The sequence below is a fragment of the Marmota marmota genome, unplaced genomic scaffold (assembly GCF_001458135.2).
Source record: "Marmota marmota marmota unplaced genomic scaffold, marMar, whole genome shotgun sequence".
Lineage (NCBI taxonomy): Eukaryota > Metazoa > Chordata > Mammalia > Rodentia > Sciuridae > Marmota > Marmota marmota.
The window spans coordinates 80,559-107,793 of record NW_025999898.1 but is presented as its reverse complement, the minus strand read 5'-3'; the positions used below and the strand labels follow the sequence as shown (position 1 = coordinate 107,793).

The window sequence follows — 27,235 nt, the reverse complement described above, 5'->3', positions numbered from 1 at the left end:
AAATTTTCAGGAAGCAGGTTTATTTAAGCTGCAGTGGTCCAGAGGGGCTAATGTAGAATTTCTGGATCCAGAGTCTGGATATTCTTTGAGATTTATACTCAGTGGGTAGTTAACAAAACAGGGTGGTTAACATAACAGATACTTTTTGTTCCATTTTCTTAGGCTGGCCAGAGATTTCACAAGTTTTTTAAGAAAACAGTAACTTGCACATCAACAAGTTGATTGCGGACCTAACTTTCACAAGAAAGAGAAACCTGGCCTCTACAACAAAGAGCTCAACCTACAATGAGCTCTTCAGAACTCCTGCTGACATTTTAAAAAAAGGTCTTGTTGACTAGGAGAGAGGATTCTATGTTAAAATTAAGTGTTTTTTTGGGGGGGTGGGGGGAACTACAACATTACCCCCTTTGATGCTCATTATTTAATCCTTTAGATTAAAGACAATTATTATCTTCTTGGCTTAACTTTATGATTTTAGTTGTTGTCTTTTTTAAAACTGCTGCTTCTGTAGTAGACTCTATGGTTTTAATGTAAAGGGGAGACACACATGGAAACAATAAACAAGGTAAGGGCATAATGCTTTTGAGTTTTTGAATCCACCAAGAATAGAAAACCATCCTCCAAATACTGAGCTTGGAAGCCAAGCTTTAATGCCTTTCAGGTTTGAACTGGTACATGTGCTAGCTTTCTGATATTGTTAACTATGTTTCTGACTTTATCAATCCTTTAGTAAAGCCCAAGGAAATGACTATATATATGATAGAAGTAAGGGGTAGCAATACATCACAGTATAAGAGCTGTCTTAGAGGATGAAACAGTCCATTTATCCTGTTGGTCAGTTTATCTTTTACTGTGTGTTGTTTAGCCAGCCCCCAAGTCGCTGAAGCAGGGCTGATGTTTCCTCATGCTGTGGGTGTGTGCAGGCTAGTCAGCTTCCAGAGTGACTGGAGCAGGCCTAGCGTCCTTCTGACCCTCAAGCTTGTCTGGTTTTTCCTTCTTCCTGATGTTTAGCTGAAGGGGTGCAACTTCATGAGGGAAAGCTGCAAAAGAATGTATATGAGAGTATGAGATTCTATTTTCAGAAGATCCCAAAATAAGACCAAAGGAACAAAATATTACATAATGTATATCTGCATATATGTGTATATACATATAATGATATATTTGGTGACACTGTAAAGAAGCATAAAAACTTGTGGACAGTGCTCTATGTGCATGTGACAGAGGTGGGGATATCCTAGAAGGCTCAAACTATATAGATTTAGCTCATTGTAATTTTTTTCTTCTTTTTTATTTTTTAATTGTTTTAATTAGTTATACATGATAATAGAATGCATTTTGACATATTTTACACAAATGGAGCACAATTTCTCATTCCTCTGGCAGTACATGGTGCGGAGTCATTCCAGTAGTGTAATCATACATGTGTATAGGGTAATAATGTCTGTCTCATTTACCATTCTTTCAATCCATACCGCCCCAACCCTCCCCTCACACCATTCGAAACAAACCAAAGTTATTTCTTTCTTCCTTAAAAATCAGCATCATCAGCCACATAAATATTTATAGCAGCTCAATTCACAATAGCTAAACTATGGAACCAACCTAGATGCCCTTAAACAGATGAATGGATAAAAAAAATGTGGTACATATACACAATAGAATACTACTCAGCCTTAAAGAAGAATAAAATTATGGAATTTGCAAGTAAATGGATGGAACTAGAGAAAATCATGCTAAGTGAAATAAGCCAATCCCCCCCAAAACAAAAGCTGAATGTTTTCTCTGATAAGTGGATGCTGATCAATGTAATTTTAAACAAATTTGAAAACAGCCTATGATATCATGATCCCAACCCGACATTTCATGCTTTGGCTTAAAATCTTCCATATATTTTTATTTCATCTAAAAACATGCAGTAATTTTCAACTCCCCACCTCACATGTCAGTTGTCTTCCAAAGGTGCATTTCTAAATGTATCACCTTTAATCTCAGATTGTATTTCTGCATGGAAATAATGCTGAATGCCTACCTGGCCCCAAATTGAGGTAGTGTTCAAGAGCTTAATTTACCCACAGCTTACCATCCTAGTATATTTATTTTACAAGATACAAAACCAAGGTTATACCTAGTTCTGTACCCTGGTCAAGGCCATGCAGTAAAGAGGGATTTGAATCCAGCTCTACCAACTCTGACGTGTTTGTCTTTTCTCACACTACCCTTTAGCAAGACAAAACTTGATAACTTATATTTTTCCTTTCTTGATAATCTCTTGGAAGAAGCCAATGTCAGGCTAAATTTGATAGATCTAGGAGGGTATTTTCCAAAAAGGCTGCTTTTCCCCAAGTCCAGATGGGTGGAGTCTGGCCAGTCTGGCTCTCCCCAGACTTCTGCAATGTATGCATGCCTTGCACTGTTGCCTAGAGGCCCAGAGCTCAGAGGCCCAGTGCCCAGATGACCCTGTATCTGGAACCCAGAGTCAGGTTTAGGGAGGAGTCAGGGAAGGTTGGGGAAGGGGATGGTGCAGGAAGAAAGGAGAAAGGACTGGAAGGTGCTTCCAGGGCTCTTAGAGTAGCCAGAGATACCTCTCCAGCTTGCTCCACGGGGTCAAGGTCCAGATCAGGCCAGCAACCCTCAGGCTCTGACCCCAGCCCCTCACCAGTGGGCTGGATCTCCAGTTTTAAGGGACAATCTTCCTCCATCACAGGGAATTTGGTAATATGCTGCCCAGATTGTAAGCAGGCAAATTGGGCCACTGATGCTGGAGGTTGTTCATAGGTGGCAAATAAATATCTTAGTTGTTTCAATTTTAAGCCTGATACTTTCCCAAACACATTCTATTGCATGATTATACACAGAGGATGAAATTATGAAAATTACTGATGAGCTGGTCAGTATTGCAATGACTAGATCCTCTTCCAGTATGACCTCTTTGGAATGATTTGGAAGGAAATGATTCCTAGACAAAACACGTCACTTGATAACTCATCTATAGTTTCATATTTGAAAACACTACTAACAAATCTTCAGTTACCAGTCAAGACGTGGAGTCCTGTGGTGTATCATTATAGAAATATTTATCTCAGTTTCACAAAGCAAGAAAAGAGTGTGACTGAACTAGGACCATAGAAATCCCTCAGTGATCCATGGTGTCATTATTTAAGAACACTACTAGACTAATTTAAACTATAACCCCCAGCCCTTTACAATAACAAACAATTCTTTTATGACCCACTCTCCCTAATCTTGGGGATTCCCTAACAAAAATATTAACCAGCAGTTATCCAAGCACTGGAGAGCCTGAGTCAGGAGGATCTGGAGTTCACAACTAGCCTCCACAAATTTTTGAGGCCTTAAGCAATTTAACTAGACCCTATCTCTAAATAAATACATTTTTAAAAGGCTGGGCACAGGCTCAGTGGTTAAGAACCCCTCCATTCAATATCTGGTACAAAAATAGATAGATAGATCGATAGATAGATAGATAAATCAATCTATCATCCAAATTTCAGTCCTCTAGATGGTTCTATATTTTCAGCAATGCTCATCAGGGTTTACCTTCTAGAAATACAATTGCATTAAACATCCCAATATCCACTCCCAATCAAAACCCTCCTATCCTAGTTTTCATTCCTCTCAAATGCCTAGCTGTGCTAGCAATGCTCCTGTGAAATGACTGTGACTCACTTGACAACTATCACATTCAAAGGGGAAAGGATGGCATCCATCAGCTTTGGATTTAAAGGCTTCTGATCCCAGGCTCTGGTAGAAGACTACACTTGCTTTCTCTCTCCCCTGTTGGTCTTTGTTGAGCATCATGGGTCCAGCTTAGGGCCAACTTTGACACCCTAGCTATAAGTGCTTCTAATTTTAGTAGCATCTCCAATGTCTGCCCAAGTATAAACCCCTAAGTTCAACTCAGGGGCCAGCACCTCACCCAGAAAGGCTGCTTGCATTTTTAAGTCCATGCCCATGACATCACTGGGATCTGGTAGCACAGACTTGCTTCCACACTGATACTGGCCTTTGGAGAACTGATCATCTGCTTCAAAGGAAGAGGGTCCCCCAAGGACCAGAAAGTGCTATGGGGCAAGTCTGGAGCATGAAAGCCTGCAGCACCTCTAACCAGAGCACCTCCAGTGACCAAGAGACAAAGGACAAACAGCAAACCTGTGCATGGAGGCACAGGCGCCCCTACATATTCTGCTCAATACAAAGGCTCACTCAAGAAATCCCCAAGTCCCATTCAGGGCCCAGCACCATTGAAGGAAAACCACATGTCTGTGCCCATGGCAGTGGCCTCGGTGAAAGGGTAGTACAGAGACTTTACCCCAGATCTGATATCTGCCTTTGGGTAATGAACATCTCCTTTCAAAGAGGAGGGACTCCCAAGCATAAGACAGATCTATGAATCAAGCTTGGGTCTGAACAACTGTGGTCCCACTAGTCAGAGAATTTCCATGGGGACCAAGTTACATAGGACAAAGACCAACTGTGTGCTTGGAACCACCCATGCATTTACTTTCAGCGTCATCCCCAAAGGGCCACTCAAGAAGAAATGCACAAGTTTGCTTTGGGGCAGCAGCACCACCACAAGCAAGGCTGCATGTAGGCCAGCACATCTGTACTAGCCTCTCACCCTGGCAGCTCTGCTTCTTATGGGGACACAGTGAAGAGGAACCTCACCTTTAGGGCCCGTTGCTCATCCACCCAAGGCCTCCTGGACCAACCACCAGACCATCTTCTTCCAGGGCAAGATCCACTCCTGGGGCAGGGGTCCAAGAGAAAACGTTTTACTCACTAAGCATCCACCTTCTTCCTCATGTGACCTGGTGTCAGCCCTTTCTAGACACATAGCACAAGTCTCACCCTGACCTCTGTGATCCTGGGAGAAGTGGAGGCATCCCTTTCCCACCCATTTCCTGGCAGCTTTGTCCTCAGAGTTGAGAGGCAGGAGGCTGTCATTTTATTTGGCTCTCTGGTGAGGTTTCTCACTCCTACAGAGGCCCTGGTCTGGCTCTTTGGTTTCCTTGCTGTTTGAGCTCTTTGGAGGTCTCTATCCTTAGGCAATTTGCATGGATGGGGAAATTGGCAGATTTGTAGTCCAGATAATGAGAAGAGATGTGAGATACACAGAAGACGCAAAATGTTTGGGGAATCTCTGTTGTAATCTGTAAGTATGGGAAATATTAAGCCCATAGTATCTCCCTAGAAAGAATTTTCACTGACTGCCCTTCTTGTAACAATGAACCTGTGACCAAGGGGGAAAAAGATTTAATAGAGCATGGAGTCTGTATATGCTAGAATCAAAGGAAAAAACTGTCTTTAAATAGGTCCCTGAAATATTACACTATTATCCAACTAGAATTGTTTTGTCAAAGACCAGGAACATGGGAAGAAACATTAGGTGTTGGATTTTTGTATTCTTCTACATAAACAAGTCTATTCTAAACTCCTGGTGCAAAGAACTCAAGCACCAAAACAGATGCCTCTGCCACTTGGTGGGGAGAGAGGAATAGCAACAATAATGGGGTAAATGAGGCTGAGCCAGTGAGGTTCATGGGCTGCAGTCCTCCAGGGATCCCAATTTTACCTTTACAAAAGAGTCACAGAAGACAGGGTGACTAAATCAGGAAGCCTGGAGGACTTTGAAGGTGACTTAAAAATAAATCTCACTGTGGGATAGTGGGGCAAATGATAGGTGAATCAAATGCCCCATGGTAACCACTGGAGTAAGGGGGGTGAGCAGAGGATGGATGTTACCACTTTGACTGCCTCAAAGGCACCTGGGGTTATGGGACTAGGGCCAGAGGGCTTCGCCATTAGTCCTTGAACCCAGGTTTCTGAAGTTGGCGGGGGCTGGGGATCACCTACATGCCTTTGTTTATGCAGAGCCTCCCACCAAGTCCGATCCTGTGTGTTCTAGTTGCAACTCAAGTTTCAAGCTCCAGTCAAGTCATTACCTCCTTCTAGAAGCTTCCAAAACTCTTCATACCCCATGTGGGGACCATGAGGTGCTCCCTCCATGTTCCACTAACACCTCTTCCTGGCACTTGTCACAAGAACCCAAACTGACATTCACTCATTCACTGTTTCTCTGGCATCTTCTGCATGCTTTGTGAGATAGAAAGGCATTGACTAAACCAAACAAATTGAAAAAGAGTGACAACCTGAGGCCAGTTCTCTACAGCCCCCCAAACATAGTTATATAAAAACAAATAACCAGGAAACCCAACCTGACAGGGTAGTGGGGTGGTCAGGAGGGCTTCCTGGAGGTGGTATAGATCAAGATCTGAAATAGAAATAGAAATTACTTCTCTTGGCTTCAGTTTCTCCAACTCTAAAGAAGAAAGAGCCTGTGTGGCAAACACAACTGCCCCTATAGAGCTGACTTGGAGTACAAGTTACAAGCAGATGGAAGGAAAAGGTACAGGGAAAAGAGCTATATTTTAAAAGCTAGTGGCTTTGAATTTTTTAACTTGTTTTGGGCAAGGCAGGGAGGAGGTGAGGCTGGGAGAGGCTGGAATTGGGACAGTGATGGTGGTGAGGATGGTAGTATTTTGGGAAGTTTAAGGCACAGATGCAAATAGACTTGAGGGATGGAGGGCAGGGGGAGGGATGATGCCATCCTGCCAACTTTGGCTGTTTCCATGGTATGGCTCAATCTTCCTTTCCTTCTGAATCCCGTCCTTCTCCCTCTCTGCATCCTGAGATGCTCACAGGTATCATTCTTTCTGCCTTAACCCACAGGTTCCCACTGCCTGGCCTTCCTCATGCAGTCCGTTCACTTGATCTCCTCACTCCTGTCTGTCTCCAGCTCTGTATGAATTCCCCACCCACACCATCTCCTTATTCTTCTCTTGAACTCCCTACCCCTAGTTGATAGAAGGGTTTTTATTACTGTGTCTATCTCATTACAAGTTATTTTTATTTCCTCTTGATTCAATTTTGACAGATCATATATATCTAGAAACGTATCCATTTCTTCTGACTTTTTCTTTTCACTGTATTGGAGTACACGTTTTCAAAATAGTCCCTAATGATCTGCTGGATTTCTGTGCTGGTGATATCTTGTTTCTCCTCTTTGCGATACACATGGCCCCAAAGGCAGATATGAGATACTAGAGCTAGCCTGGGCCCTTTTTCTTCTCTAATTTTATAAACTTGGCTTTTTCTCTGTTTTTCTTTTGGTTATGTTTGCATGGGGGCCTATCAATCTTGTTTATCTTTTACAAGAAACAATTCTGTTTCATTGATCCTTTGTACTGTTATTTTTATTCTCAATTTCATTAATTTTGGCTCTGGTCTCAATTGTTTTCTTTCTTCACTGTTTGCTCCTCCATAATAGCCTAGCTTTTAAACCATTTCCCATTTATACTGTGAATAATGTGGGCTTCCTCACTAGAGGGCGCTGAAGGGATATTGCAGGAAGAAGAGGCCTCTTATGGTTAAGCTGCTGCAACATTGCTCTGTGATGCTGGTATGAGTCTGTGCCAGGATAGTATGGATCAAGTGATGGGATTCCTCAGTTTCTGAGGAAGGCTTTGTCTCCAGGAAAAATTTCCCAACTCTTTCCAAGTTAATCTTAGGTGATGGTGCTGACATGGTGAATGGTCCAACTATAGTGGGAGGCACCTGTCTCTGAATTTAGGACATGGTAGTCCCTGGCTCTACCCTTGCCAACATTCCTGTGCCTGTAGAGCTGAAACCCATTGAGTCTTTTATCTTGGGGAGAAATTTCTAGGATATAAAGAAAGGACCAGCACAGTCGGCTTCCCAGACTCTGTACTTGGCACAAAAAGGAAATGCATGGATTTTGTAAGGTGGCTCTTAGAGTAAGGCTTAGGCACCCTACTTTTCTAATGTAACCCAATTGAGTAAGGGGGTTCATCTAAGCAAGATCCATCACCGTGGACTGTGGTCAGAGGTTGAGCTGCTGCTTTCTTGCTGTATGCACTTGAAGAAACCCTTTCTTGGTTTACTTCATCTATGAAATTAAGAACCATGGAGGAGGGAGGGTTCAGGAGGGTCATGCAACCAAAGACCTCAGCACAGCACCCAGAAAAAAGCAGGTCCTTAATCTATTGTAATACCACAGTTAACAAGGACAACAAAGATCTCCCCAAAAGCCTACTTCCTCTGTTTACATTCCATTTCTTCTTACTCTCTGGTACCCCAGATCTGCCATCTTTCACATTCCCAGATCAAGGAAATGGCCAAAGCCCAAAGAACACCAAAGAGTTCCAAACTGCAAAGAAACTAGAGAGACCAGGCCAAGGGCCTGAGTGTATAGTGTTAAGGACCCCAACCACTGGGTCAAATAAGACCCCACTTCCTCTTAGACAGTTTTGAGGCAAAGCTGCCTAGGAAGTAGGTTGGAATGGGAGGCTGTGTCTGTGAGCCTCATGTTTGCCCCAGGATCAGAGGTCAGGTGGTATGCGCCTGAACAGGGCTCACACCAGGTCCTGCAAGGGGGAAGGTGGATGTTGGCTTAGGGCAGCATTTTCCTCCTGGACCCCACAGGAGTGGATCCTGACCTGGAAGAGGAGGATCTGGTGGCTGCTCCAGGGCTCCTGGTTCCAGAAGAGCCCTATCCAGATGAGAATGGGACCCTAAAGGCCAGTTTCCTCTTTAATGTGCACCCATGAGAGGCAGGGATGCCAGAGTGAGAGGCCAGGACACATGTGTAGCTATATGCATACTTGTTCATTGTGTTGCCTCAGGGTGGACTTGAGGGTTTCTTTGAGGGGGGGGGCCCTTTTGGGACTTAAAGGAGTGACCCCTGTTGCTCCAAGAACATAGTTGTTTCATGTCCCATGTAAGGTGATCACTACAGGGATGGTATGTTTTGTGGGGCTGTAGGTATTGAGGCTCAAGGTGGCTCCTTCGTGCTATCTCATGCTTCTTGTTTTTCCTCTTTGAGAAAAGACACACATAGCCCCAAAGGCAGATATGAGATCCTAGGGCTAGTCTGGGCCCCCAAACCCCATTGGTGGCAATGAGACAGATTGCAAGTAGAGGCGACCTTTTTGGATGTGGTGCTTGCTCCCCCAAGAGAGCTTAAGAGTTTCTGCTTGGGCAGGCTTTGGGGGCGGCAGTGACTATAGGAACACCAGTGGTTCTTTGCTCTGTTTTGTGCTTTGCTTTGTGTCTCTTGGTCCTCACTGTGGTGCTCTGCCTAGGGGCACTGGAGTTGTTCACTCCTAAGCTTGTCCCATGTTGCTGACTGTTGCTTGGATTCCCTCCTCTCTGAGGGAAGATGCAAATGGCCCCAAGTCTCATATGAGATCTGGGAGCAAATTTGGACTCCCAGATCCCATTGATGTCACAGGACAAATGAGCGAATAGGTAGCCTTTCTTGGGTTGGTGCTGGTCCACCAATGTGAGCTTAGGGATTTCTGGGAGGGCAGACTTTGAGGGATGGCACTCAGGGTGGGAACTCCAGTATTTCCTTGCACCTGTTTGCTCTTGGTCTGTGTTTCTTGGGCATCATGGTGATGCTCTGGCTAGGAGCAGTGTAGGTGTTCTGTCCCAAGTTTGCTTCATGGTGCTCTCTGGTTTTGGATTCCCCTACATTTTGAGTAAATTCTCATTACTGCTATGTGAGACATCGGACCTGGTGACAAGTCTGTCCTCCCAGTTGGCTTTGAGGTAACTGACACTGGCAGCCTTTAGGGGGAGGAACCTTTTTGTCCCATGTTGACTGGAGCTGCCTGTTCTTTGGACAAACTCTGGCCACAGGCCCTGGCCTCTGGGTGGCAGCTACAGAGGCAGAGGCTGATGCACTAGATGCACCAGTGGGCCTTGCAGCCTGTGTCTGGGAGCTGGCATGGACACCATGGGTAGGATTTCTGTTTGTCAGCCACAAGGACTGAGAGGTTTGGGCTGCCCAAGGTTGTGGGGCCTGCTGTCAAGGATGGGAATGGTGCTGCTCCTAGACCTGGAACTCCCAGGTATCCAAACTGCTGACAGCTGGCAAAGATGGGGGCTCTGAGCTTCTTCCCATCAGGAACTCCAGGGATTGGTGGGATGGTGGCTCTAAGGATGTGAGGTGGCTTCCCGTGTGGAGTGTGTTGTTATACCCTTAGAGCTGGCCAGCTGGAGCTACATACAGGTGAAGCCTTGAGAATACTGTTGGGCTTTGGGCCCTGGTGAGTGGGAAGGAAGCTCCTACCCAAGCTAGATGGAGGCCCCAGTTGGGGGGACTGTGAAGGCATAGTGGTGTTCAAGGGGGTGACCCCAAAGGGGACCACTGGCTGTGGAGCCAAGCCTGCCAATATGCTGGGGGAAGGCTTGGGAGGAAGGGCCAAAGAAGCAAATGGCAGGCTAGGAAAGAAGGGGAGGCTAAGGTTGGAGGTGGGATGGTGTCTGTGGGAGGAGAGAGCACAGCCCACCCACCTTGGTGTGGAGGCTTCCATGGTGGCAGTGCTGGTGTGGTGGGGAAAGGTCTGGCTGAGGCACAGTGATGCCAGAGGTCTTGCCCCTTGCTATGCATGGGCTTGTGGGGACATGGTTACAGCTGTCCCAGATGGTCTAGAACTCACCCATCAGAAGGCAGTTGATGTATATAGAACTTTCTCCTTCTCCCAGTCTAGGTTCTCAGCGGTGACTGGACAAGCCAGTTCTAGAGTTGGTGGCAGCCTCAGAAATTTCCCTCGTTGGCGTGGCAGCAGAGGAAAATTTGTATCCGTGGCTTACCAGTGTCTGCTGTGGATGAGCACTTCTTCCTCGGTAATGGATGTCCTGCCCTGCCTTCTGCCACCTTCTTACACTGGACCTTCTTCAGGGGAATCCCTGGGTATGAAGAGCATCCCAGGGGTAACTCACAGCTGGATGGGACTGGAGCCCTCCTTTTCATGGCTGGGAGACTTTAGGTGGAGCTATAGGAGCTGCTAATGACATTTCCCTTGGAACAGGAGCTTATACAGTAGGCCCGGGAGATCTCAGCTGTCTTGGGAGTTCTGGGTACAGAGGTTTTCCTGCAGAGCCCCAGGCCTGGGCATAAAGTAAGGCAGGTGACTGTGGGCCACCAGGATCCTAAAAGCAGATTGTGCTGCTTCAGTGACTTGGGGGCCTCTGATGGTCTCTATCTGCAGGATCTTCCACTTGCTCAGCCACTCCTTTAACACACTGAACACAGTCTTCTTAGTCTTCTCTGGGCAGAAGGGGTCTTGGGTAGGCCATGGTGCTATAAGCTGGCAATGAGTGACTTTCTGGTCCTACGTCATACAAGGCATCTATTTGCTGAGTTGGTGTTCTGGGCTACAGGAATTGGTGAAAGGTGCAGCTGACAGCAACATCTTCTTCAGGAGACAAGGCATGTGGATGATGGAGGAAACGTCCACACCTCCCAGAAAGGATTGAAGTGTCCACAGGAACCAGGACAAGCACTTAGGAGGCACTTTTCGCAACCACTGATTCGCAGTTTCAGGATGGCAGCAGGATGAACTGCAAGTGGTCTTGAGGGGCCAGGAAGCACAGAGGGGCCAAGTAGTGTAGGGAAGTTGGTGGGCACTGTGAGCAGGTTTCATGCAGAACCCCTTTGACAGGTCCTTGCAGCCCAGAGTCAGGGGCAGGAATGATGGACAGACCTTATCCTGGGAAGTACCCATGGCAGTGCCTAGGGAAGGCAGGATTTAGGAATTCTAGAAGTGAGGTCAGAGGGCCTTTTGCTGCTGCCAGAGCAGCTTTGGATGAACAGCAATGTCTGACCTGTTGCCAGGATGCAGCTTTGGAAGGAATGGGTAGAAAACCCACAGGCATGTTCAGAAAACCATCAACTCAGGGCTGGAGGCAGGGTGGTGCAAGGAAGGGATATGGGCACGTACAAAGTCTGTGTGCACACACCAGATGCCGGAGGCATAGGCCTAAAACTGTGTGCCTGGTGCGTGGGTTTTGGGAATACTGTGGAGGGCTGGAACTGAAGCTGTGGATCCAGATCCCGCTGGTGCACCAGCTGACCTAGAGAGGTTTCCTGATCATCTGGGAAGGGTGGAAGATGTTGGGTTTGAAGGTCAGCAGCTATGGCAATTGCAGGGATCTGGCCCCTTGGGCGGGAACAGCACACACTCTCCTCCTGGCAGGTGGGCAGGATGGCTGCACAGGTTGGCTGGAGTCCAGTGGAGATAGGGGGTGGCAGGAGGTCTGAGCTGCCTCTGACTGTCAGGTAGATGGCAGCTCTTGGTGTCAAAGCAGTTGGGCACTAGGGTGATTAATGTGGGTGTTGGGCTTGTGGTACCTTTGTCTCTGGTACAGGGACATGCTGCCAGTGCCTTCTTGGGGGCGCTCTTCACTGCAAGGTGGGCCATGGCACATGCTCCAATATGAGCGCCCAATGGCAGTGACATTAACTCATAATCCTATATACATTTTCATGTGGAAATTTAAGTTTTTAGAAGTTTCTAAATAATACCTTAAAAGGAGTTGGGAGGCCCTTTGTACACATGATTTTTGACTAAGAATACAATAAACTTTAACCCAGTTAGCTGAAGTACATTTGTAACATATTACTTGGAACAAAATGATCAGAAGGTTATCTAAATGTTCGTTAATATTCCAATTTTGGATAAAAGATATCCAAAATGAAGATAAGTGTGCTTAAATTTCAGGAGTGGAGCTAGCTGAATTGCAACTCAATAAGCCCCATCTTTCTTGAGTGAGATAGCTCTGATTTCTATGCAGGTTCCATATAGCCTCACCCACTCTTCCCTGAGTTCCAGTGACCAATTGCCAGACCTGTGGTGTTTCCTTTCTGTTCCCCTGTCAGACAAAAGGAAAACAGCATGTATTCCTTCTACCTGTAAGAGTAGCAAGTAAAATGGCTTTGTGATTGTGAGAATTTTCTCCAAGGAGTGCCCTAAATTAAAAACACTATTGTAGAAAGTTTGTATTTCTTTCTTTTCTCCCATTTAATATCCTAGAGGCAAAAAATACACCCAAAGATGCTAAGAAACCTTCATGATTTATTGTTTTTAATGTAACAAAATAAAGTATTATAATGGCAAAAGAATCTGCTTTATCCAATGTGTTTTGACATCTTCCATTTGAGAAGCTTGGATCCTATGTCCCTGAAATTCTGAAGATTATGGAAATGTGAAATATGTTTTTAAAGTATGAATACTTCTTTATTTGGGAAGCTTACTAATATTTTTCAGGTATTCTGTAAACTCCATGAAACTGTATTCAAAAATAACAGAAGGTTTTGGAAGGTACATTTATATGGTATTCCTGTTACTATAAAATTTACAAATATAAAATCAATACAAAATATAATATTAGGTTCTGGATTCTGATCAAATGACTGTAACTCAATCTGTATGTTAAATGCTTGGTATTTAATAGTAGAAAATAACTATCAGCAAATTGTTATTTTAGTTCATACTGACCTTTTAACATCTCAGTCTGTATTTCATGGTATCTATATCAGCCAAAATTTTGTCCTCTTTTAGTGACTTCTATTTCTCTAATTTTTCTGCTTTCTGAAAAGCTAGAATAATAAGAATATGTGATATTTTACCTTATATTTTTTATTTAAATAAATCACTATTTTTTAAAAATAGTTTATTTTATTTTTATGTGGTGCTAAGGATTGAACCCATTACCTCATGCATGCTAGGCAAGTGTTCTACCACTGAGCCACAACCCCAACCCATACCTTACAATCTTACCTTATGTAGATGTATGATTGCATGTGTGTGACTCTGCATCATGTACAGCAAATGAGAAGTTGTGCCCATTTGTGTACAGTAAGTTGAAATGCATTCTGCTTCATGTATAACTACTTAGAACAAATATTTTTTAAAAGAAAATAACCATTATTCTTCCTAAGAAACTAATGGGAAGGTAACATTATAAAGAATATTTATGCAGTTTAAATAATCTTAAGAAATTGATATTTTATTATTGCCCCGCTTCAGGAAGAAAGAGAGTTAATACATATTCATATATTTAACTAATATTTAAAGCAAAATTTTCTAAACAAGTTTTAATGTTGACTTAATACAAAATTCTAATTGTTATAACAATTCTTTCTCTAAATTTTAAAAAATTCCACTCATTCCTGTTCCAAAATTACACTTTTGCCTCACAGTTATTTTACATGCTAAAGACTTTTTAAGTCTACTTTTCATCCCAGAATCCCTTCCACCTATCAAGCCCATTTTATTATCCACCATTACTGGAAACAAACAATTTCATCATCATTATTTTCATGATTTGTTCAATCTCATAATATCAAGCCTTCAGAAACCATCTAAGTCAGACCTACAACATAATTATTTTTCAATTAGTAACCTAAACTAAAGGTACACTTCTATATGGAAATCCCTTCAAAAATAGTATGCCTTGTAGCTCCACAATAACTAATTACAAAATGTATAATGACTAATTATATCTTCAGCTAACTGAGACAAATTATGTAAAGAAAACCTAAGGACAAGCTGTTTACTATTGGAAGCATGGGATGGGAACCACATGTGTTGGAACACACACTGAATGAACATAAGGCATCTTCCATATCCATGTGCACCTTGCAATACTGACTTCCATTACAAGAGGGTACACCTAACACTGCGTCTATCCCACCCATGTTATTTGAAACAGAAAGTACTTATTTTTTTCTATGTGGACATAAAAAATCTTTCTACATGTATGTATCTGTTCTAGATTCCTCATTCACCCTTCTCAAAAGTATATACTCATGCATGAACTACCTCTAAAATAAACAAATGGGCAATGTTGCACACAAAGATAATAATGAAGAATGCTTCATGGAATATGATGATTTCACAATATATAATTATTTGTACTATGTAATTATGAACTATGCTTATTTTTTCCCCAATAATAACCCTGAGAAAAGCAAAAACAAGGCAGCGCATAGGTTGTTTTTCTTGTTGGATCTCAAAAGTCAAGGTAGAAATGAAAGGTCTGGGTAAAACACACAGTGAAATAATCAGGGTCCTAATCAACACAATTGCTCTGATGAATATATTTTCCTCCTAAGTAGATCCATCCATTCACACTGCAAACACAATCTGAGGTTTTGGGTGAGAGACTTATCCTCACAGATTTCCAACAGGTTCATACAACACTTGTATGCGAATGAAAGTTTGTGTGCTTGATATCTGTTCATATGGATGCAATACCCAAATCCCTGCTTTCTCTTCATTTCCAATGTGAGTACAAGAAGGGTCATGCACATGCACAAGCATGCAGAGCAAGATTCCAATCAATTCCAACATGCACCCAGCCAAGTAGACAAGTGAAATCTATTGCTCCAGTGAGTTTCCCCTGCACCAAGCCTCTGCTCTTTGAAAACAAGCAGAATTTAGCCCTGCTGTAAGGAGGCTGTGCCTGAGAGGGTTCCAGAGAGGATATCCAGTGCAATTTCACAGCCACTAGTGAGTATAGGCTGGCACGATGAGTAAAGCATCACACCCTAGCTAAGTATCTTCACCTGAGTTACTCTAGGGGCAACATTTACCTCTCAGATCCCTTAAGTATAACTCAAGCAATATTCTCCTCTAGGATGTTAGTGTAGGGGCTGTCCTAAAATCTATGAAATCAAACAAGAGCCCCACAAAGCACTCTGCACACAAGCATGGGCACACATGCACGCACGCGCACACACAAGGCCTACCAGCTCTTCCACCATTGATGCTTGGTGCCCTGGATCCCACATCAGAAGGAGGGAAAACCAAAGTGCAAATAAGCTGGGTGGGGTGATACTGCCTCTCTCCCTGGCCAACTCTTGCATTGTTCACGTCCCATTGTTTGCCACCTGGGCATTTCCCATGTTAGTCCGCAGCTGCAACTCTGCAGCAGACCGAATTCTTGGGTTCAAGCCCTAACAAGCCCCAAACTGACAGAACAATCTCTTTCATTCCCTCCACAGTTCCTTCTTTTAATTCCTCTAGCAAAAACATTTCCTACTAGGGTGGAAAATATTTTCCTCGTTTTGCAAGGAGATAAGCCAAGAAACCAGGTCATCCATTACTACCACTCACTTAACAGAGCACCAGGTGGCAAGTACAGTCCTGACCTGGCAGCTGAGCTCCAGATGGCTATCCCACTTGGGTCCTTGTGCCTCCCCAAAACACTTGGATCATGTGGTCCCCCATCTCTTTCATCTTCTGCCTCTTGGTGACATTCAGGTTATTTTTCCTCTGCCTCAAATCTATCCTCAATACCTAATGGCTCTAATTTCAAAATATATCCCTCCTCCTCTCCATCTTAACTATATGGCTTTCCACTTCAGGCTTCCTAATTGGCCATCCCAATGTATGATTGTCCCCACTACATTCCACTATGCTGGCTTAAAGCCCTGATCTGGACTTTTAACTCCTTCCATCATTAGATATTAACTGCAAAACAGAAAAACAAGCAATCTGTCAAGTCTGTATATACTGACTATTGGAAGACTATGTTTTTGTAAACTCCTAACTGCATTACTAGCTCCAGAGACCTAGGAAAGTCATAGAATCTTAAATTCTTGTTCACGAAGCAACAGCACCAAGAATAGCCAAGTCCTAAATCTGTGCTTCCAGATCTGAACAACAATCCCATTCACAACCAACCTGGTCCCAAACTTTGGTCAGCAACCTATCCTATCTTCTTAGGCTTCCTGCGCAAACTGAGAGCTCTCCTGACTATAGCTGGAAAGGCCACACTTCATGGTCTTATTAAAGAGGTAGGTAAGGCACAGGGTAATAATTTAACAGATTTACTCATGTTCATTTATGTCAAACATCTTCTACCCACGGCCAAAAGCAGAAAAGATGCCTGCCAACCTTGCCTTGCTCTGTTAGCTACTTTATCCCCTTCCGCAGAACTCAACTAATAGTCCACCATATGCTCTCCTTTCCCACTATTCCACCAATCAACACTCCATTTCATATTCTGGTCTGCTTTGGATGCACTGTTATGGCCTGGGTGTCTGTCCCCTCTAAAACTCATATTGAACATAATCACAAAAGTCATCTGTTAATGGTATGTGCAGGTGATATCCTCAAGAAGCAATTCAAAGTATTAAAGTGGGACCCACATAACTGCATTAGTAGCTTTACAAAAGGAGGAAGAGAGACCAACCCATGTAAGTAAACTTGTTTTGTCTCACCCCTAGCCACTGCGGAACTCTTTACTGAGCCCCCTCCCCAAACCCCCAATCCCAGCAAAAAGTCTTCCACCAGAAGCAGTCCCTCAATCACAGATATGCTGCTTCCAGACCTGTATAAAAGAAAGGCCTTTTCTAAAATAAAATTACCCAGTGTGTGGTGTTTTGTTACAGCAAAGGAAAAGAGAAAAGACACCTACCCAAACTACTAACTATTGTCTTAATACTGTCATTCCTTAAGTCAAAGGAAGCCACTACTTGTTATTTCTTTGGCACTTCTTCATTATCATGTTACCTCTTCATTCCCTAAATTACCTGTATGACTGTATCCTTTGCTGTTATGGGCTCCTCTTTGGTTATACCTGGACAACACGAGGCAAGTTGATGCTTTACAGGAAGTAGTGACCAAATCAACCTGAGTTCCCAGGACCTGGAGCCAACCCTTAGCTGTACTTTCAAGGAATTAAGGAAGGGGGCTATAGCCACATTAGGCGGCAAGTTGGGGTGGGGGTTGGAGGTGGACTTTGACTAGGAAAATTTACTCCTCTATAAAACCCGACATGCGGGAAGCCACCCATGAATTACTTGAGGGGATTCCCTCTGTATAGCAGCCAGGGAGATTTTAGGTTTGGCTTTGGGAACTATCCATGGCTCACCCACACCATAGATTGCCAAAGGCACATGACCTTTATCTCTGCTCTAGTAGGAAGATCCCTCACAAGTAGCTTCTGAGATGGGCGTAACCTATTGGGAACTGGACAGACCACCTCACACCTTTTTTGAAGAACATTCTATGGAAGGCCATTGATGTTCCCTGATATGAATAAAGCAAGCATGGGCCTCATTTTGCCTCTTTAGTGTAGAAGCTCAATCTATATGATCAGATATCCCATCTCACTCCTGCTTTTTGAAGATATTTTCTGTGTTCTGTGGTTGTTTCATCATTCTACTTTTCTTAGATTTTAATTCACAGCCAACCCATTCCACAGAGGGTAACCTCATTCTATTGTCTACTCATGACATGGGTGAGGCCTGCATGTAACTTCACACTAATTAAAATTATAATTAAATTGGTATCAGTGTGATTTGTATCTGTCTCTCCCTACCTGAATTCTCCACCAAACTGTAAGCTCCATCAGAGCAAGAGCTATGTCTAACCTGATCAAAATGCCTGCACCCTATAACTATCTGGCACACAGGTATAATCAATTACTTCAGCTCCATTGGGTAAAACAATAATTTAAGCCTCAATAAAGCTCTGTTATAAAGTTGGTAATTTGTGGTACAACATTACATATTTTCTGGAAAAGCTTATAATAAGATCTAATATTTTTGAGCTCTGGACATTCTTAAGTTTTTTAAAGGATTCCTATGTGTTTTACCACTAATATTCATGAGAAACCTATAGAGCAGATGCTATGATTATTCCCATTTTATAGATGCAGGATTTAAGACAGATTGTATGATTCATCATGGGTATACAGAGGAATGAGATGTTATAGTATATCTTGCCTTTCTGAAAAGAATCCAAAATTTTAAATATCAATGAACTAAACTAAAATCTTATACATAATTCACCAGTTCCACGTCACAATTAAAAAAAAAACAACCTCAATTCCATGGTTTCTTATTGTGATTTAAAACAGCAGTCAAAACTACAACCACTGTTACTTTTCAAATGATAGTCACTGATGGGAGACTGAAATCCAAAAACTGAATTCTCCATATGAAAAACATTTTCATATTAAAAACATTTTCTGGGGCTGGGGTTGTGGCTCAGTAGTAGAGCACTTGGCTAGTATATGTGAGGCACTGTTTCGATCCTATGAAACATATAATAATTATTTTTTAAAATTCACTTTTAAAAAATGTTTTCTTTTGCCACTAACTTATTGTTAAAATATGCATAAAGGTAATCTTTATATCTGATAAAGGATGTCAAATCACCAAACTAGGCTTAACAGAACTGATATGCATTGCCCCGATTTTCCAGTACAGGAAGCACAAATTTGTGAAGAATACACTATCTCCATGGTTTTGTCTTTCCAGAACTTGCTGTGTAGAGTGTAGGGAAATAACAATGCAAGCTTTTCTTCTATACAAAATAATACCAGAATCCAATACAAGAAATGTGATAGAAAAGATGGATTGAGAGGGAGCAAGAAGAAAATCCAAATTATTAGATATCTGCCCAGCAGGTGCCTGTAAGTCCTGAACATGCTATAGCCTCTTTCAGAGGCAAGTGGCCTGAGAGGTCTATGACTCCCCTGATTTTTGATGCAGCGTTGGTGTTCCATGGAATGTGGAATGCCCTAAGAATATCTATAGAAATAAAATTAACATACCTTCCACTACTTCTTGGACAGCAGTTTCACGACCACCAGATTCCCATTTTAGGCTCTATTATGAGCAAAAAACCCATTGATAAAAATGTCTTGATCACTATCCTAGGTTGGAGAGAGATATAAAGGCACAGTCTGCTCACCAGGGCTTGGCACCAAAAGCACTTCCTTGGTTGAAGAATGGTAGATTCCATAACCTTTCCACTGACTTAACAAAAACACCAGTCCACAGCCACATACACATACTTAAAGGGAATTCAGTGTCTTTCATTCTTCCAGACACTTATGCTAATTGTGCCTTTTCAGAGGATAAGAAGTCAAATGCAATTTTTTCTTATGGAAGGTGAAAGAAAGCACATGGGTCTAGAAATTCACCACACCAATTTTTTTTTATGAGATGTTCAAAACATAAGATTCCACACTAGAAGGACAAAAGGTGATTATAATGAAATTCTGTAATTAGCTAAAGTTGATGTTTCAAAATCATCCAAAATTGGAGTATTTTAGTTGCTCTGCATTTTTATAATTTCCAATTACAAAACCATCAGATATCTCTTCAAACAGATTTTCTGTTGCATTTTCAATTTAGCTAGGGGTTGGCAGCTGTGGCCTGTGATCTGCCAAACCTGACCTCACCCTACTCCCTGAGCAACAGCTACCATGTTAGTGACAAATAATTATTGTAACTGACCTCATGCTGAGCTTTGCCAGAAATAAAGAGACACTAGTAAATAGAGTGAACAACTCAAATGAAACCCATCACCAACCTGTTGCCTTCTGCACTTTACAGAGTGACATGATCTGGTGGTCCTCCCTGAGTGAAGAAAGCTCTTTGGAAATCACCCTAATCTATTCTCATGTGTCAAAACATATGCAATGAAATGCCTCTTTCATCAGCAGCTTATAAGTACCCCTTGGCAGCTCAGAGATTTAAATAAGAGAATGATGGTAGTCTCAACTTCTTATCCCAAGAAACCAAGGAATGAGGAGCTGAGTTGAATGCCAGACAACACACAAACCTCCAGCTATTCCACACTACTTGATTCTTCCTTAATTCATTCAGAAGCTTGTATCTATTGCCAAATCTCTTATTATAAAAATACTAAATGTGGAATATGTTCAATATTAAAGTTTGAATAATCTCTCTTAATAAGCTCTTAAGGTCAAAAATTTCAGCTTTTTTATTTTGATGCCAGAAGACTTGTCCTATCCCTCAGAAAGAATTTAAAAAAGAAAAATAGATGAGCATCCGCAGAGGAAATAGAAATGGATCTGGAGTAATCTAAATACTAAGGAAATACGGTGGACAATCTAAGTATGCCATGATGGCTAGAGCATCCTCCATTGATGGAAGAGCTGTGGACCAGAAAAAAATTCCACAGCTGTACAAAGGGTGCGTCCCACAACAGACACAGAAAAAAATTCAGAATTTCTTGGATGAATTTAATTTAGAATAGACACTGTGTTTTAATTTTTTAAAATTTCATTCTGTTTCATTTTCCCCCTTTATCTTATCTGCAAATAGAATAAAAACACATCTCAATAGTATCATGTTTTGTTTCAAAGTCACCTGACTTTATTTACACTTTTATTGAGTACCCCAAGAGACTATCAGGGAAACATAAGTGACTCATCCCATGTATTTTGGATTTGTCAAAAAAAAAAATGAAAACTGATTTTCTCTAGCAGTGGAAATTGCAATAAGCCTAAGTTAAGCTCCCTCAAAACAAAAAGTATATGATAATTGAAAATCAATTCACTGTTCTTAAACTACTATGTAGATACTTTGGCACAGAAAAACTATCTATTTAACATTGGATAATTTCATAGCCATCTGGAGTAAGAATAAACCTAAATAATTTAATAAAATCTCTTTTTATTTCTTTCCTAAATACCTTGACATTTTAAGTTGAAATAAATAGATATATTTAATTCACCTCTTCATTTTACAAATAAGAAATGTGGTCCCCTCGATTAATCAAGCCCAAGCCCACTGGTGATAGCCCCTGTATTTGGTGGTGGCTAAAGGGCAGGTATTTCTAAGGGGTATAGGTAGAGCTTAGACACATGAGATAAGATACCCATATATGTGCCTGCAAGAACCTTCAATGACTATAAGGGAGCAATGAGGACACAGGAAGCCAGGCTTGGGAAGGGAAGAGGGGCAGGAGAGGTGAACCTCCTTTGCATTTCAGCATGGAAGTTCAAGACATCTGAAAATACTACATTTGAACAAAACACAGGTCCACTGAGGTAAATCTGGCAAGAAATGCACTTTGTCATGGAATATATTTTACTGAACCCTTTGTTATTTTTATTTATAAACTTCCAATATTTGATACAAGGTATACCTGCCTCCTTTTATAATTTTGTTCTATACCCCACATCTGCTAGGTAGTAACCTAATGAACTTAAGGAAATTCAAGACAGTGTGCTCAGGCAGAAGAGAAAACTGCTACAGTTCGCCTTATCACTCCTACCAATGAGCACAAAATTCAGCGCGCAAAGATGAGGTTTGAAATCTGCTCAGTTCGCAGGTGCCTCTTGGGATAAACTCCTTACTGCATTGAATGTGATTCTCATGGTTCAAAATCCATGTTTTCACACATGAGGTCTCCTAATGTAACTAAGTTCCTCCAACAAGTGCACCAATGAAAAAAACTGTTCTTTATAATGAGAAGACAGTACAAGTTATGCAGAACTTATTGAGAGTTGGTTTATCCATCTTCAGCATGGCACTTTCCTAGGAAATGCTTGGGCAATTTTTATGATTCCTGTTTATGATCTTTATCTTATGATCAAACTCAAGAATGTAATACCCAGGCCCAGATACCTTGCACATTCCCTTATTGGAAAACATTAGAATGAACAACCAGCCCTGCAGCTGATTTATAAAACAAAAAGGGAAAATACACACATACACATACACACACACACACACACACACACACACCCTGCACAAAGGGCAGAAACAGATCCCAGTGTCCAGGCTGCTCTAGAAACCTGTCTGCCTCCACATAGGAAAGAGCTCCCTAGATGTGCTCAATGCTGCCACTACATGCTTTAGCCCCTAAAACACACATGCACACCCATGCACACACAAGGAGCAGGTTGGCCCATAAGGTCTACAGCCACGCATAATCTTGGGCCAACAACTCAAAAGATCCACATATGCCTGCAATATGGTGCCAGACTGAGTGATGTTGGGCTGACAAGGGAAGGATTATTGACACACGCCACACAAACACACACACTATCATAGCCTTATTCATTCACACATACTTACACATCACACAATTACAGAGTCACAAAAACAGTTCACACACAAACACATACACCAGATACAGAGGCACATGCATTCTAATATATACATTCTCCAGACACATGTCTTCACATACACATAGTCATATGTGTGCACTTGCTCACAGTCCAGAGGTGGGAATTTTACCTTTAGCCCCCACAACTATAAACACTCCCTACAGATACAGGTACTTAGGTTGGCTATGAATCCAGAGGCCAGACTAAGCTCCAGGTGGGCCTAAGGGAGAGTGAAAAGGCAGAGGAGCAGCAGATGTCCCTCTGTCATCCTCCTCTGTGGGGAGTTAGGGATGAGGAAACCCTGCCTACCAAGGGAGCAGTCCACAAACTCTGACCTGGGACCCTCAGGGAGAGTGACCTCCTGGCTCCTGGAGGTCGCTAGAAGGACTGAGAATGTGGAGGTGCCAGAAGGAGTCTTTATGTCCCCAAACTGAATCTCTCCCCTTAGCTGAAGGCTAGGACCCTTCTGACAACTCCTTTCAACATCACGCCAAAACAGTACTGCCAGTCCCCAGGAGCTTCTCTCTCTTTAAGATCCCTTCACTGAGACCCACACCTATTCCTTCACAAAATGGAGTCCCACCCAGAGCGCCCCCCCCCACACCTGTTTGATATTCAGGCTGCATCTGCCCTTTCACACAGCTTCAAGACACCAGAGGCATCCCCTTGCCTCTAGCCCAACAACCCCAAACTCACAAGCTACACCCCCAACCCTGTGGAGGTAGATGCCCACAATGATTGAGCCCATCTCTAACGTGGCAGCTCCAGCCTCCCAGGACCACCTCTAGTGAAGCCACTGCCTCCCCACCCCAGGGGGGCCTAAACCCTACCGAGTAGGTCCCAGCACCTACCTGCTTTTTCAAGGTGTTCTGCAGGCGGCGACTACATGCACTTTCACTCTCTTGTTCTGGCACCTGTGCTCTTGGAGCATCCTTGGCTCCAGAGGTTCCTGATCTCTGGGGGCTGAGGCGACGCTCTGTGCTCCTACACTCCCACTCCCAAAGAGGCTACCAGGGATCCTGTGCTCCAGCAGCTGAGGTGGCGGTGGCGGCTCCGTGCTCTTGTGGCTGCACTGGCTCCAAAGGTTCCTGTGCTCTGGCAGCGACAGCATTGGTTGCCATTGGCGGCCGCTGTGTTAGCTGCAACATTTGCGGCCTTGGAGTTTGCGGTGGCATTGCCTCCGCCGGCGGTTCCTGTGGCGTGGGCGTTGGCTCTGGTGGCTCCCGTGTTGCTGGCGTTGGCATCCGCGGCGTCTTCTGCAGCGGCTCCATTGGCTCCTGTTGCGTTGGCATTGGTGGCGGCGAAACTACAGCCGCTGTAGCTCAAGCGGAGGAGACTGTGGCGGTGGCAGAGGCAGCATTGGCTGTGGCTTCAAAGTTGGCGTTGGCAGCTCCAGTGACAGCTAAAGCAGTGGCTCTTAGGACTGCTCCTGCTGCATTGGTGGAGGCGGCACCCCTGTGGCTATTCCTGTGCTTCTGACCCAAGAAGGCTTCTGTGGTAGTGGTGGCTTGGAAATGGAAGCACACTATTAGTTAGCTCAGCTGTTCCGCCTTTACTTCCATTTTCGTTTCAGGAGGCGTGGTGGCACTCAGTTCATAATTTTGGGCCAATAGTGTTGCTCCTTTTTCCAAACACTTATTCGCATAACCGTGAACCAATGGCATTGACCCACACACTGGCTGCAAGCTGCCCTGTTGTCTTCCAGGCAGGTCTTTGGCTGAGTGGGCAGAACCTGCTATCAAGAGCTGCTTGGCTGCAGAGGTTTGTCACTTAGGAAGAAAACACTCGCCAGTACAAGCGGAAAAACTCTACTTTCTCTACAGGGACGTTTTAGCAAGGTATGTGTACTTATTCGTATATATTAATACAGATGAGATTACATTCTCTCTCTCTCTCTCTCTCTCTCTCTATATATATATATATATATATATATATAATTTCACACATTGCTTATTCATAAGTAATTGATTTACAGATTAGACACAGGCGATACATGATGGCACATACTTGTAATACCAGTTATTAGGATACTGAGGAGGGAGGGTTGACAGTTCAAGTTTCCTTTTCATTTTAAATGATTAATAGAAAATCTATTTCCAGGATTTAATCTGTTTTACATAAATTGTCAAATTTGGGGATCAAGAGTTACAAAGTATTATATCTTTTTACTCTTAATATATATGGAGTTATTCAAGGTGCCTCTTCTTTAATTCCTGATAATTGACAATTTTTGCCCCAATCTTCAAACAGTTTGGTTAGGAATTTATCTATTATATGTTTTCTTTTAATATTCAGGTTTGTATTAAATTTTCTGTATTCATTTTCTTTTACCTACTTTATGGATTCCAAGTTTCATATTTGTTATATTGTGCCATAGATTGAATTTTTTTCTTTTTTTTTTTTTATTGATGTGACTGCGGAGGTTAATTTTTTTTGAACTATTTTCTTTCTAAAAGAAACATTTAATGCTACACATGTTCCCTGTCAAAACTATATAAAAGCACTCCATAGATTTTACTTACATCTTCAATCTAGTGTAAGTTTTTAAAAATTTTATTTATATCTTTTATTCATGGATTATTTAGATTTATGCTCTTTGATTGCCAAATATTAGGGATGTTATACATTTTCTGTCAGTTTCTTGTGTGTGTGTGTGTGTGTGTGTGTACCTGTTGCCCAGGAATGGACTCAGTGTTTTAAGTATGCAATGTGACTGCTGTACCATTGAGCTATTTACCCCAGTCCCATTATTATTGAACACATACATATATTATATGATATCAACAATACATTTTGATACATTTTGATGTTTGTTTTATCCGTGGTTTAGTTTAATATTCTTTGTGCATTTGAGAAGTGACCTTTTTGTTGGTGATGGGATTTTGTTCTGTAAATGTAAAATAGTTCAAGTTCTCTGATGATTTCATAAAGATCGTAATCTATGAATTGTTGAATTTCTGTGTAAATTTTCTGTTAATTGTTGAATAAGTGCTGTTGAAATCTCCAATTCTGTCGTTGGGCTTAAGTATATTGCTTATAAGTCTATGATTTTATGTGTTCAAATACTTTAAAAATTGGGGGGAGAACATGCAAATATAAGATTGTTAAGATTTATGGAATGGTTCTCTTCATCAGGTAATGTGCCTTCTATCTCATATAGTAGTTTTTATTTTGAGGTTCATTTTCTCTTACATTACCAGACTTACTTGAGCTTTCTTTTGGTTAGTGATTTCATAATGCAGATTTTCTTCCATTGCTCATAAGATAATAAATGATTTTAATTAAATGCCTACCAATACAGAAATAATCTTATTGTAGTGTTAAAGTGCCTGACTTTACGTTTGGCATATGAACAGCATATCCAGTCCAATACTCTTTATATAGTCTCATTTTATGCCAATACCTTGACTTTTATCAGCAAATTTATAGAGCCCAAAGAGAAGGTATTGACCACTCCATTCATTAGATATAAAAATATTACCTCAATAAGAGAGTACCTCAATTTTATATTTGAGAGTTTTTTGACTAAATCATTATTATTTAAATGAGGTCAATGAAAATCATTGAGTTAATCATAGAAATCTTTATTTGCCTCATAAAGAAAAACTCTAGGTCTGCAGCGCACGCTGGGATAGAGACGCAGGGTTACAGCGCTGCAGTTTCTGCCAGCCGCGCAAGCACCGTACTCAGGGTTGAATTCTGGGTTCGAGACGGGGGAAGGAAGCGGTCCATCTCGGTTCTCCACACCGGGCAGACCACAGAGGAGGCCAGCAGCCACCATGTTGGAAAGCTGATGTCACCATACCTGTTTTCGACTGACCGCAGCTCATTCAGCCATAGATCAGGTAACTTCAGGCTGCAATTAGCCTGCGGCTTGCAGACAGATTGCTAGGGTTCAGCGCCTGGGTGCTTCTTAGAACCTGATCTTATCGGAGAGAACACCGAGCGCGGGGCGGCCGAGTTCCGGCTCCTGGAACCGTCCCGGAACCGCCCTGGCCCAGGGCTGCAGAGCCTGCGGAGGCTGCTTCTTGGACCCTGCCCCTATCAGAGCATACACCAAGCACTAAGCAGCCGAATTCCGGATCCCGGAACTGAGCCCGCGGGGACTGCTTCTTGGAGCTTACACTTATAGGAGCTTACACCGAGCACGGAGCGGCCGAGTTCCGGCTCCCGGAACTTCCCTGGACCGGGGCTAGGAGCCCGCGGAAACTGCTTCTCGGTCCAGGTCCTGCTGAGGGCCGGTCAGGTCTCACCCGTTGCTTTGGTTGCCCGGCAAGGGGAACGAAATGCTGCCATTCGCATAGGATACCAACATGGCAGAGATCTGATGTCAGCAGAAAGCGGCGGAGGAGAGAACTTCATCAATACCAGCGGTGACAGAAACAGTTGTCTCCTGGTAGGGGGGGTGAGGCACAGACACCCGAGTCTCCTCAATTTGTCGTTGAGCCAGAGGGGAGAAGCC

The 27,235-nt window shown here is 42.8% G+C and overlaps 2 long non-coding RNA genes across 2 annotated transcripts in view; one reads left to right on the top strand and one right to left on the bottom strand.

The window, feature by feature from the left end:
- LOC107158495 lies at positions 1–23,958 on the bottom strand. The gene is made up of 2 exons (XR_001505622.2): positions 23,625–23,958; positions 1–1,040 (listed from the first exon to the last, which is right to left on the bottom strand). It is a non-coding gene; the product is annotated as an uncharacterized LOC107158495 (long non-coding RNA).
- A 384-nt stretch (positions 23,959–24,342) lies between these two features.
- LOC125615108 overlaps positions 24,343–27,235 on the top strand; it is a 26,471-nt gene continuing 23,578 nt past the window's right edge. The window contains exon 1 of the long non-coding RNA XR_007345663.1: positions 24,343–24,611. This is a non-coding gene — a long non-coding RNA (uncharacterized LOC125615108). The remainder of the gene's footprint in view (positions 24,612–27,235) is intronic.